Consider the following 13,286-nt stretch of genomic DNA (forward strand, 5'->3'; position numbering starts at 1 on the left):
ACCAATTGGGTTTGTCAGTAGTTTACTTTCAACTTGTCCAATATCAAAACTCAATATGAACTATCACTTGCTACTCTTAGCAACTGTGCTAATCATTTAGCCTCTGTACCCACAGCATTACTACTTCTTATATTAACCATTAACATTGCTTTTGATTTTAAAGCACAACTTACAGTATTGATAGTGTACTGATAGTATAGATAAATCCTGTATTGATATTTGTTTCATATTTCTCAGACTTGAATTTAATTGCATATGAAAGTATCAAAACATACTGAAAAGCCATTTACTGGGAAGAATTTCTAAATTTCTAAGTCTTATTATATACTGTATAACTTAAACAGATATAGGTAATTATAACACTTGAACATGTTGTAAAATACACCAAATAAGTATATATAACTGTAAATTAATCACATTGTATATAGTTATCATCATCATATATCTTATATCAATATATCTCATCACTAAAGCAGCAAAGTTGAAGCGTGCCTCATTGGAGCCACCATGAAAAGGCCCCTTACTTGAAATTTTAGAGATTAACTTACTTCTCATTTCTTACTGAACCAAACACAAAGACAAATCATCATATAGAAAAGGAAATGGAAATTAACCTAAGTCCTTGTTTATAACATATATTTTGGTAATGGTTATTCAATGTCAAAACAGAAATACTGTAATGGCTGTATATGCTGACAGACTGGAGTTAGACAGTTCAGACTGCACGCAGCAGAGCTGCGAGTGAAACCTCATCCATAGCAACCCGTACCAGTGTAATTAGGTCAGATGACTTGCATTCTACAGTGTTTTAAATCCCTCCCGTAAATATAGAGCTGGACTCACTGCTCCGCAAACCTCATGACCTCTGACGACATTTTCACAACTCTGCATTCCAGCTGGCTGTGTAAACAACAAATATGTAGGCTCAAAAACAGTTCAGAATCTCCTAAAGATCATTCTTAAATCTAAGACTGAATTGCTACTATGGTCATTGGAGTCTTGGCACTTAATCATACATGCTACGAAAGTGTCCAGTCTAGGTTTTGATGGCATATCAATAAACAGCCTGAAACAACTCTGTTGACAACAAGAGGACTCTTTATGCACACACATTTGCCTGATTTAAGGCAATGTTTGATTATTCCTTTAGACATCTGTGTAGACATTTTGAATTATGACAGTTCATGACATATGGCTAGCACATGAACTAAGGGGGTTCACTCCACTGGAGAGACTTTTTTTAAGTTAAGGGGGTAGACTGGAAAGTGTGGAATGTCAGAACACACCAAGTCATAAAGCACAATGTGAAGTAATGTGCTAGTAGCATGTGTTGTTACTGACGGTCAAATGCTCATCAGGCATGATAGGACAGATGTTCATTCATGTTCTGCATCTCACTGAGTCTCTCAGTCAGGCACCTCACACTTGTGATTTATGTCACATGACACGCTCATGCAGTGCATACAATGGACCTCACATGGTTGCTCGTGCCTTCTCTCTCTCTATCAGTCTGAACATATGAAACTCTCCACCCTGGCTAAGAAACAAAAGACCCCTGTGTCTGCATTCATTTTTATAATCCTCCAAATTTACATGCTACCCAGATCATGTTATTATTTTCTTCAGCATGCTTAGATGTTGCTGCTATTTTGTCACATGAGCAACCTTAGCAACATATAGGATCTACATTTTGATAGCATTCCAGTCTGCACAGAGAGAGGAAATATCTAAACAAATTAAACATGAAAGTGAAATCCTGAACAAAAAACGAGATAAAAGTAGACCACACACACTGGTCAGAGCTCTGTGCCATTTTGCCCTTTCGTCATTTGTAAGATCAGATCAACACGTCCTTTTCTTTTCCCTTAAAGGAATAGCTCGACATTTTGGGAAATATGCTTGTTTGCTTACATGCTGCGCGTTACATGAGATTGATACCACTCTCATGTCTGTACCATAAATATAAAGCTACTCCAGGAAGTCACTGCTCCCGGCCAAGAAATAGTTCCGCACATAACCCCCATAAAACCACTTGTCATTTTTAAACTTTGGTTTTTGTACAGATTTAACAAATAAGATATATTGTGTTAATTTGTGAGCTTTAGTGCTGTGCTGGTAAGCTGTTTTGTTGCTTTTGGACAGAGCCAGGCTAAATGTTTCCACCTGTTTCCAGTTTGTGCTAAGCTAAGCTAGCCAGCTGCTGGCTGAAGTTTCATATTTACCGTAAAGACATGAAAGTGGTATTGATCTTCTCATCTAACTCTCAGCAACTAAAGCTTAACACTGCTAGGTAATCTGAAATGTTATGGTGTAGCACTGTTTTAGATCATGGTTGTGCACTACCTCTTTTGCTTTTGTTGATCCATCTGTCTCATGTTTGGGGCATATACAGCTTCTGTTTTAGATTAAGATGTGGCGATCTTTTGTAATTGTTGCTGAAGGGATCCAGATACATGCAAAGGTTATTACCAGGAATGCAGAAGCTTGAGGTTCTGAGTTAGTGATGTGACTCGGGTTGATTTTATTAATAACAACAGAGGGTGCTGCATGAGGAGGGAATCTGACTTGGAACTGTAAAACCTCAGGTCTAGTTTTAGTGTCAGGTAGAGCAGTGCAGCTTCCTGTTGATGCTCATTGTGGCCTAATCACTACATTTTGACATAATGATAGCTGCATCACATGACAGCCTGAAGCAATAGATCTCTGTTTTTTCCCCTCTTCTGTCCTGATGGTTGACCAAAAACAGTGCAGCTCTGCAGGTAGAATCAGCTTGCTGAGAGGTTAAATGCTGAATTACTCACTCTTTCAATTAAATATGATATGATATGATAATCTCTGTATATTTAAATGGATTGCTATGTATCAGTTATGTTTACATTATCTAGCAGTCCAATGTGTTAGGGTATTTTCAGTTATGTGTGCATGCAAATACACATTCAGCATCTTGATTTTCTTGAATCTGAAGACAAGATGAACAGATTACGGCAAAAGCACAGAGGACATACACTTCTGTTTGTAATTTCTTCCCTAGAGAGCCTCCTCCCCCTCCATAAGAAGAAGGGGTCTGCTCAATCTACATTGTTCTTTCCGTCTAATGCAAGACAGATGTGGCCGACTTGTGGAGATTCCCAGTGCAGTCCTTGTGCTTCCACAGCTTTTTATCTAATTTCCTTCTTTTATTTTATTTTGACATCTATTAACTTAACTATAGTATTAATAGTTAATTTGAACTAAGCATTATTTTATTGAATTAATTTGTTTTCCATTAATAGATAACAGTGTAGGAAACTAGAAATGTACAAATGTCTCATTAGTATCAGTGTGAAGTTTTGGGAATATGGATTAAATATGCTGTGACTCGTGAAATTATTATATGTCTAATAATTTCTACAGTTATCAAGCATACACCAGGCTGGGGAAATCTAATGCCTCATAGAGTACAATTTTTATTATGCTATGTGAGCCTACACATGATCTTAAAGGGAATATGGCAGTTAAATCTATAGAAATTCAGTTTTGAGAATTCTTACTTTTGATCAGTAATGAGTAGATAAATTGGTAATTGCTAATATATGGATAGCTGACTACTGGAACCATAGGTTTTCAGTGAGGGCTGTGCACCTCTTCCTGTAAAGATGATACATTAGTTACTTAACAACAACTTCTTAACTACAGAGTTTCATGACTAGCTGAAAACAACCTAAAATGACCCAGCTGAAAAATGAAGCTGAAATAATCAAGTGGAGACAAAGACAAAACTGGGATAATGCATTGTGTCTCAAGACAATAATAAGTGCCTTTCTTGATTTAGTTAACTGGTAGACATCCCTCAAGGTAAAAAGATAAACTGAGAGAGGAAAAAGACAGGAAAGATTAACTGGAACCATAATAATAAGCCATATCCAAGTGCTCATAGCCATTATTAAGAAGAATGTCAACACTAATCCAAGATTGTTTGATAGTGTTGTATAGGGTTCAGTGGGCTTTGTCTTTGTGGAGCTCAGGAAGCAGTGGGCAAGACACATAACATTTATATTGGTCATATCTGAGTGATATAGGAGTCAGCGATGACACAACTGGTTTTGTCAAGTCTATTTTTCAAGGGCGAGGCTGCACTGGCTGAATTGTTGACAGTTTTTCCTTGACAGTCCATGTTGTGGATCCAAAGACCTTAGTCTAATGGACAAATCCTTCAGGATCTTTGTCTTTAGGTTGGTGAATCAAATAAGGAAGTTCAAAATTATCAATATTGAACTGTTAATGTTATGAATATGATTGAGTTTGAGGACACATGTTTTGGTGCTTTAACATTCGTGGTGTTGAATGTCTGAGCAATACCTGATGAGTCAGTGAATATGAAGGAGGTTTTATCATGAAATAAATGGCAAAGGTGAGAGATGACAAAATGTAAGTTTCTTGTAGACATTGGTATGAATAACTCAACAGCTTTTGTTGTAGGGGATAAACCCCGCCTCCGTACATTTCTGATACAACTTGTTTAGCAGGTATTCTGGGAAAACTGAACACACTCACACACAAAACATCATGCTGGCATATGCTACTGGTACACTTTTTATACTTAAAACAGTCTCATCTGTTCAGCATTTTAGTGTTTTTCTGAGAATTCTGCTTAAATCTGCTTGATGAAAGACACTAATATTTCTTTATACTATTTTTTTATCCTAACACAAGAATATGGCAATTTGGCTAATACTGAAACCACACACAACTGCTGATAACAGGCCACAGTGTCATAGATCAAATCTATTCAAGATCAGCCTTCCCTCCAAATATCAAAACCATTTCAGTGAAACAGTGCCTTTGCTCAGAGCCATTTACACGCATGTCAGTGTAGACTGTTTCCCAGAAAAGGTCAATCCTGATAGTAGACAGTCGTTGAACAGTAGCCCAGATTTAGTCTTGGATTTTTCCTGTTTTATCAGCACAGCCTGAATGGAAACCCTGTCTAGCTAGGAAGGAAGCACCCTGTGCAAAGCGTACACAGAGAGTCTAAACCTTTTTCTGTGCCTTTAAGCTGCATCACATGGAGACTCTAATTGAGAAATGGGCTTCTGAGCGAACAGACTCTCTAACCTGCCCCCAACCCCTCACAGTGCTGCACTTTTCCTTCCAAACTGCCTGTCTCTTTTCCCCTCCAACCCTTTGTCTATGCAACAGTCAATATACTGTATCTGACTAACTTGATGAACTGTGCGCAGAGCAAAGTTAATTTCTTTCAGAGTGCATGGTAGCCATGGCGACCATCTTATGAGCGCTCCAAAGCCCATCTGGTCTAAACATTACCCCAGCACGGCTGACTGCAGAATACGCTGCTTTGCGGTGGTGTGCACATGTGCTTTATGCATTGATCCTGCCAGTAAATCAATAGTGCCACATATTCAGAAACCTACATTTGCACTTGTACTGATCAACACTTTAAAATTTATGTAAAATTGCATTTCAAAAGTGTGATGAGCTACAAAACCTGAAATAGTACATTTCTAGCCCACCTTTTTTTCTGAATTAAGGTTGCACTATTTTAAATGTAGTATACTCTGCTCCTTGTGTTATCTTGAGCTACAGCATTTATTTTTAGAGCCTTTCCAATAAAGATATTGTTGTAGCTCTTAGATGAAATAGTAAGAGAGGAACATTCATATTGACCTTTTCTTCCTCATTCATTTTCCCATCCTCTACAATCTGGCATGAGATGGAAAACGTATGCACAAAGCCAAGTGATGAACAAACGCTGATTCCCATGTTTCTTCAATTCACCCTCCAGCCTGCAAGTCTTGGCATGTGATTAGCTCACAAGCACATTTATTTAGCAAATATGTCCTTTCTGTTTGCATGATCCAAATCCAAACCAGCTTCCAATTAAACAGGAAGCGGAGGTGAACAGTAAACAGAGCAAAGGGAAACATTATTATAGGAGGGAAATTAAAACATGGCACACAACATGGCAGTGAAGGAATTCTAAATAGACTCAATACCAGGCCAGATTTCAGTTTCATGGAAGACTGAGCTACAGATAATGGTTTATCTTGAACAAAAAGCAAGTTTGGTATCTAGTTTCCTTTCTTCTTCTATTCATCAAACATGAAGCCAAAAATGTATTGTAGTAGTGCACAGACTAACTTTGAATAAGAAATATTTGCTATGTGCTCTCTTGTCATCTGGAAAGTGAATGTAGTGATATTCCTTCCCTTGTTGGTTTCTAAGCAGCCCGACCTAAGCCACTGTTGCTAAGCTCCCTCTTTCCCTCCACTGAGTGGGAGGCACATGACTCTCATTGAATGGAAATCACAAATCCTTCTGAGTGAGGGATATTTTCTGTGATTCATGGCTTCAGTGTAAGGATTTATAAACCCTTCACTACATCTCACACCTCAGCAATTCATCAGGAAGTACAGAGATCTTAAACAATAATTAATGAGTTCTTAAACATGGTCTGTTTTGTTTCAGTGTTCACTTATAGCCAATACATGCCATTCAAATATGGCAGAGCTTCGGGAATCATCAGTCATGGTTTGTCATGTAGTTTAGTGTTGTACTGCACAGAAACTGTATTTGTACCTACCACATCTGTAAGATTGTTATTTTGGTAGGGAAGCCGGTAGTGTCATTGTACCTGTGCAAATTGTGCTTGAATGCAGCATATTATCCCATCCAGGAGTCTCTATCCATTCAGACCCAGGTCTTATCAGACTTTGAAACTTCCCCCAATATAAATACATATATGGACGCAAACTGGTCTGATTGTCATTGAGCAGTCCATCTCGGAAAGATACCAGCTGCTGCACTTGTACATTCCACTTAGGAAACCTAATATTGAGCCTGAGCTACTCAAAGCCCTCAGAAGTAGTTAGTGATGTCATTCAAACCCTTTGGAAGGGTTACGCTTCTAAATGACATTCAGGACCAGCTGTCTGTCTTTGTGCTCCTTGTGTAGACAACAGGGGGCCATGAGGCCCAACGTTTTCAATGACAGGTCCTCGCAGCAAAACCTTCCATATCTGACAGCCATTTTAGAAGAGGGCAAGTAGCCATCACAAGCAGTTGTTTTGATCACCATGGACCCCACTGAGATAGCGCTATCATGATGGAGCTTTGTAGATCATGTGACCGGGGCATTAGCTATGGGAATTCCTTTTCAGATATTGATCTAAATTAGCCAATTTTAATAGAAGATGCATTTTGATGAGATATATATGAAAAGCTAGGAGTTTCCTCTTTAGGTCCTAAAAGCAAACTTTTCTTCCAGTGAACCTTTCAGGATTAGACCTGTGACAAAGCCTACTCATTGTCACAGATTTGATTTAACTGGAACTGACTAACCGCTACACATTTTGACATGAGAGTCTTACCAAGGGTAAGATCCTAGCATGACGTTAGGTCACTTTTCAAGATTTGTAAGGCATATTGACAGCCTGTGTGCAGGTTTGCTCCTTCTCCACATTGTTCTGCCTATGTTTGAAAAGCGACGTCTTGGCTGGTAAGGAGGCATCTTTCACTCTCCAATAACGTTTTTGTCTGCATATGTTCATCTTGTTGACTGATAAATGCTAATCTTTTTACCCTTCTCTTCAAGAAGGATTCTTGCTTCTAGAATCAGTAAATGTTCACTAAATTCTGGTCAAGACAAGTTTTCGCAACAAATAAATAATTTATATATAACTGCATTGCAATGGAAAGCACCATTGTGGACTAAAATGTGCCTTTGGCAGAGAGCATTTCTTGTTCTTTTTGCATGAAACCTTGTAAATATTGCAATTTGTCTGTCATGACCCAAAGCTGGAACTGTAAAGGGAGTTCATAAAATCATTTGACTTGACAGAAAAGTTTACAGCCAATTTATTCACTGGCACTATTAAGGCCTTCACCTTTGCAGGAGCTATGCGCTATCAGAGTGGCATCAGCATAAGAAAAGGCCTGCTCTCAGTCTCGCCACGTTCTCGAGCACAGACACTGTTGTGGCTGTGGCTCTTAATTTCTGTTTTTATTCTTAACTTCTAGTAGCGGAACCGGCGAAAACAGCATTCAAGAAGATTGTCCAAGCGTAGGAGAAGCGGCCCGGCGAGAGGCGGGAAGAGATGCTATTTGCTTTGGGGTGGTTACGTAACATCTCACTTGCCTCTCTCTCTGCGGAATGCCAGGATAGTGTTTGTAAACAGAGCGGCCATGTGCGTGTGCTCACGTGGAGGAAGCTTTTGAGTTGTTGCCCTTGCTGTCTCACCCCCGAGGTAAACCCTGACATCGATACATGCTCACAGGGCCAGCAACACTCCCTCCGGCCCCGTGCCACTCAAACAGAGCCTTATCAGTCTCACTCCATAATTACGCCTCATCCCGGCTAACATTGCCCGGCCTCATGGAAAAAGAAGGCCACAAGTAATATTTGGGATTCATGCGTATCTGATGTGGCAATTACTGATAACATTTTTGTATCTCAGACTCATAAAAACATGATTACTATTACACAATTCCAGTGATGACCAATAAACCACTCCCAGGCCATTATTACATTAGAGTCTCTTTAACAAGGTAGGGCCTTAACGGGACGGAAAGCCAAGATTCCCGTTGGGGTGTGGGGTGGTTATTGGTAACTGACATATTTTTTTGTGATTTGGCTTCAGTTAATAGACATACTTTTAATTTATTTTCAGAGAAGATAAGCACATACTACCATTGTGGGTTTGGGAGACCAAACCCACAATGTTTTGCAGTAGGTCCATACATAGAGAAGTGATTCACATGTCAAAAGACCTTTTGATACTTTCAGCAAGCTTCAGAATTGATCAGTACATAAAGCATGGATAAATGTCCAACAAATGGTAAAACTCATACAAATGTAATACTAAATAAAGTGGCATATGGCATGCAGTTTAACCTTGTCTATCAAAATTCCACAGGGATGTCTGAGGCTTAAGCTCATCCAACCATATCTAGCAAATCCAGCTTTTTTCATTCATCAACAAGAAAATTCTCAGTTGTGTACTACTGATGGCAAATTCTGTGCAAATGTTTAAAAATGTGCGTAGATGAGCGACTACATTATGGCATTAAGATTCCATTGCAGAAACACTTAATTGTGGTTTGCTGCTTCTCTCTTGCTCTCCATAGAAAAACAACCCCCAATAGCGGTCAAGAGGGAAATCAATATTGCAGAAATCAATACAACACTCAGCATCTCGCCATTTTGTCTCAGGAAAGGCAGTCAAGCTATGACTAGCCAGCAGGTAGGGCAATCTAAAATGTCTAACCTGCCACTGGGCCTGTTCTCTGTGTCATTTGTGCAACATCCCCTGGGTGGAAATATGATGCGTGGGCTGGACAGAGCGGGGTCAGAGGTTAGGGCTTGGGTAAGGGCTTGGGTATTGTAAGTGGTAAGCATTGTTGTGGAATGCTATGGCAACTGGACATTCTTCCCAAAGGTGATATTGTCTTTGCCCTGGGAGTGAAATAAAGGGGACTTACGGCCATGACGAAGGAGCAATCCCACTGCACAGCTTTATCTGTAGGTGTGGATGGATGAGAGAAGCTATGTGCATGTGATTGATCTATCTGGCACTTCCCCCACTCAGCCCCCTATAGGCCTGGTGCCTTTTCTGCTGCTGATGTAACAGCAGCCATGCAGAAGCTCATGAAATCACCTCCAGTAAGATTGTGTGTTTATTTCTTAATTTTATAATGTGGCATTATTATGCAGGTCAGGATTAGCATTTGTAAATCCTGCGTACAGTGCAACTGAACACAAAGGGGAACACAAATTGTACAACCACACCATGACAACCATTAATAATGTGCTTGCATTAGCAAGCAATGAACTGGGTTAGATGCAGTCCATCCAAACTATGCAGTAGATATAGTGTGGAATGCAATGTTTAATGTGCTTAGGGAATAGTTGAAAATAAATCAAGAAATCAAAAATAGACCACTCAATACACAAGATACAGAACTGCTTAGTTGTTGGCTGATTTTTATTCATTTTATATCTAAGGTTATGTAAATAAAAACAAACAAAATCCAACTGGTATGACATAATCTGGTCTTTCACATGAGACATGAATGGGGCAATGGGATAACCACACACACACACACACACACACACAAATACATGTATATACACATGCACAAAAGCGTGGATCACATGATCTCATGCAGTCACAACATACTTTACGAATACTATAGAGAAAACCCCTGCTTAAGAACTCGTGTTGTCACTACACAGTCAATGGCCATGCTTGCCATATCAAAACACAGCCATGCCATTGCGTCAGAGGCGTACACCACCATTGTTAGTGAATTTACCTGACAGCTCACTAGGACTAAACATGGCATTCTCTTCTGCTACAAGCAGTATAATTACTAATATTTATAATATTTTATAATTTTTTAGAATAGAGTGTGTGCTCTGTAGTGTAGGGGCTACATGCTTTGCAAAGGCAACCACAGAAATGCAGCATGTAAACACAAACATTTTAAAACAAATGCTTAATTCAGAAGGAGAAAGGGAGCAGTTAGAGAATAGTGTTCTTTGTCTGTCATCAGCTGTTCACATAAAAGCTTGGTGATTGTCTTGTAGTCATTTGACAAGCAACTGACTTTATTTTGACTTCACTGCCCCTTCACCTTCTCTGTAGCCCATTTTATCCACTCCTTTCACTCTGTAAATGTCACTGTTTTCACTACAGTCTTCACTTGTAGTTTTAAGTTCAGAAAACTTAAAGCTAAACAGAATTCCTACATTGCTCCTGTAGACAGCCTTCACCATTAAGTCACAATGCCCAGTTAAAGGTTAGTCATTATTCTCCATCTTGCAGGCATGCCTTTACTTAGCTTTTTACCTGAGGCCATACTGTGGTTACACTACAACTGTAGTCAGTAGAATACACAAGCCCAATACACAAACCTTTAGGGAGATCAGTTATATTCTAATGTGCCATTCAGATGTTAATCGTAGAGTAGCACTTAGTGAATACAGGGAAAAAAACAACTAACTACCAATAAGCTATTTGCTAATTGAGATAAGACCTGATGTCCTGTAACAAATCTGAATTTACATGTTGTTACTAGTGTATTTCTAAAAGATGTGCATACTAACACAAAAACCCCAAACCATCAGGGTATGCAAGTGCTTACCTCACTGTTAACACTCCATTATTGTAGTTTATTTCTCTATCTCTGCAAGTATTTGGTCACCATGACCAATTCCTTTAAAAATTATTACAGATCACACACAAACACATAGAAAAACACAGACACACGCTCCTCTTTGTATTGTCAATCATCTATTTGTCAATAGCTCTGTTTCCAAAAGAACATACTGATTGTTGTGACCTTTAACTGCTTGTGCTGCATTCAAACTATACAATCCTGTCAAGTTACTCTTGGTTTAGATTTCCAAGATTTGTCAACTTATTTGAGAAATAATGTTTGTTGCTGCTTTCTGGCAACAATCCATTGTTTAACCTCTAGTTTAAAAAAAAAAAAAGAGTAAAAACCTGCTCCAGAATTACCATTCATGTTCTCCCCTAGTTAATGGTGTGGTAGGATTGAGTTTCATTTCCTTCAGAGCTTTCTGACCTTGTCTGCCTTCACTACACTCCACCACAATTCTCTTCTCTTTTGCTTCTCCTTGGGATTTGCCTTTGTGTCTGCTTGTCATTCGGTGGTGAAAGCAATGAAAGCTGATTAACAGAGATACACAAAGCCAGAAGCTATTCCAGCTCTACTGCCGTGCAGACACTATGCACTTACTGCTGGATGTGTCCAGGTTGGACTTTTACTCTCCTACATACAGTCGCCCTACTGAACAGCACAAACAAACACATACACAGCCATGGATATGAAAATGAGAAGCCAATGAGAGTAACACTGCCTGCATCTAAACATATTTAATGAAAAATATCATCATTCTGTAATAGCTATTAATTACACATAAATGTTTTTAAAAATTGTGTTTCCCCTCTTAAAACAAACACACATATAAAAACACACATAATGCACACTCAAACACACCTTTAATAGTATGTGCCTAATAAAAAAACAAGGTTGGGATGTTAAGGAAGGAAGGAGAGCTTTATACAGGCATTTAAATTATGCTTAAAGAAAAACTCCTGAACAAGCAGCCTAAGTACACCATTTTCTATGATTCATTCAAAAGGAGCAAGAATGTTGAGTGAACACAGAACACACAGGAAAACACAGAAGGTGTCTTTTAGTTTCAGACGGTAAAAAAAGAAAGAAAATCGTCAGCCATGTTGGAGTAGCTTTATCTAATATCCCCTCCTTATTATGTTGGCTCTTGCTTTTACGGTGGGGGACATTTGCTATACCTCGCCTGATACAAAAACCACCAAAAATATACCCACGGTTAAAGAGGAAAAGGGTAAGCAGAGTATTAATATACTAAGCAAATTCTCACCTCCTTTTTACGTCCCTCCACTTTGTAGAAATTCCAACAAACCGTCTGGATCTCCTCTTTAACAAATCCTAAAGGGCAGCCATCTTGCCTCCTTCTGTTCTTCTATGAAACAGACTATCCTCCACATCAATATTCATGGAAACCAGTCTGACGTCAGCTCTCATCATCAGGAGAAGCCCCGGTGTTGCTGTTTGCCGGCCTGAGAAGCACACTCATATGTGACTCGTGTAAGGCAACAGAGGCGCAGAGTAGACTAGATGTTGTTGCAGGTCAGAGGGAAGAGCCTTGCTTTGCAGGCAAACTCAAATAATCACAAAATCACTTTCCTGCTGAGTCCTTCCCACACAAAGAGACAGGTTTTCTTTCCCTCCTCTGCTCCCTCCTCTTTTTTTCTTCTTCCCTCAGCCGCACACAATAGTGAACACTATGACGGCTGCCCTGAAGCACTGGAGTGGATTCAGTGAGCAGAACGGGACTCCACCCTAAGTGCACTTTATGTTGAATATTGCACTGGTCTCAACTGTCTGACTGTGGAAGAGCAGAAGATGCCTCCACCCCCTTCCTTTTCTCAGACAGGAAGCCAAGTTACTCAGGGTTTTTCCCTCCCTTTTCGCTGTCTATCTTGACTTCCTTCTTTCATTTTCTTTCTTTCTCTGTCATTGGTTACAGAAGTTCCCCTGTGGTGTAATAGCCCTTATTTTTGAGAGCATTACAGCAACAATCAGAGGTGGACAATTTGGAGTCCAACCAGTTGAGCAGTGCACTCATTTCCAACGGCTGTGTCTTATTTTGGCACACCTCGGCTGGCTGGCTCATTTTTAGAGTGTGTAAGACAACTCTCCAGCCTGCATACAGGCAG

At 39.5% G+C, this 13,286-nt stretch overlaps 1 protein-coding gene across 1 annotated transcript in view; it reads right to left on the minus strand.

Moving 5' to 3' along the window:
* Window positions 1-12,851, minus strand: part of tet2 (tet methylcytosine dioxygenase 2) — a 31,443-nt gene extending 18,592 nt beyond the window's left edge. The window contains exon 1 of the mRNA XM_044189104.1: window positions 12,428-12,851. The gene's annotated coding sequence lies outside the window, so the exon portion shown is untranslated. The remainder of the gene's footprint in view (window positions 1-12,427) is intronic.
* Between the last annotated feature and the right edge of the window lie 435 nt (window positions 12,852-13,286).

Source organism: Siniperca chuatsi, linkage group LG3, assembly GCF_020085105.1.
Source record: "Siniperca chuatsi isolate FFG_IHB_CAS linkage group LG3, ASM2008510v1, whole genome shotgun sequence".
In the NCBI taxonomy this organism is placed as follows: domain Eukaryota; kingdom Metazoa; phylum Chordata; class Actinopteri; order Centrarchiformes; family Sinipercidae; genus Siniperca; species Siniperca chuatsi.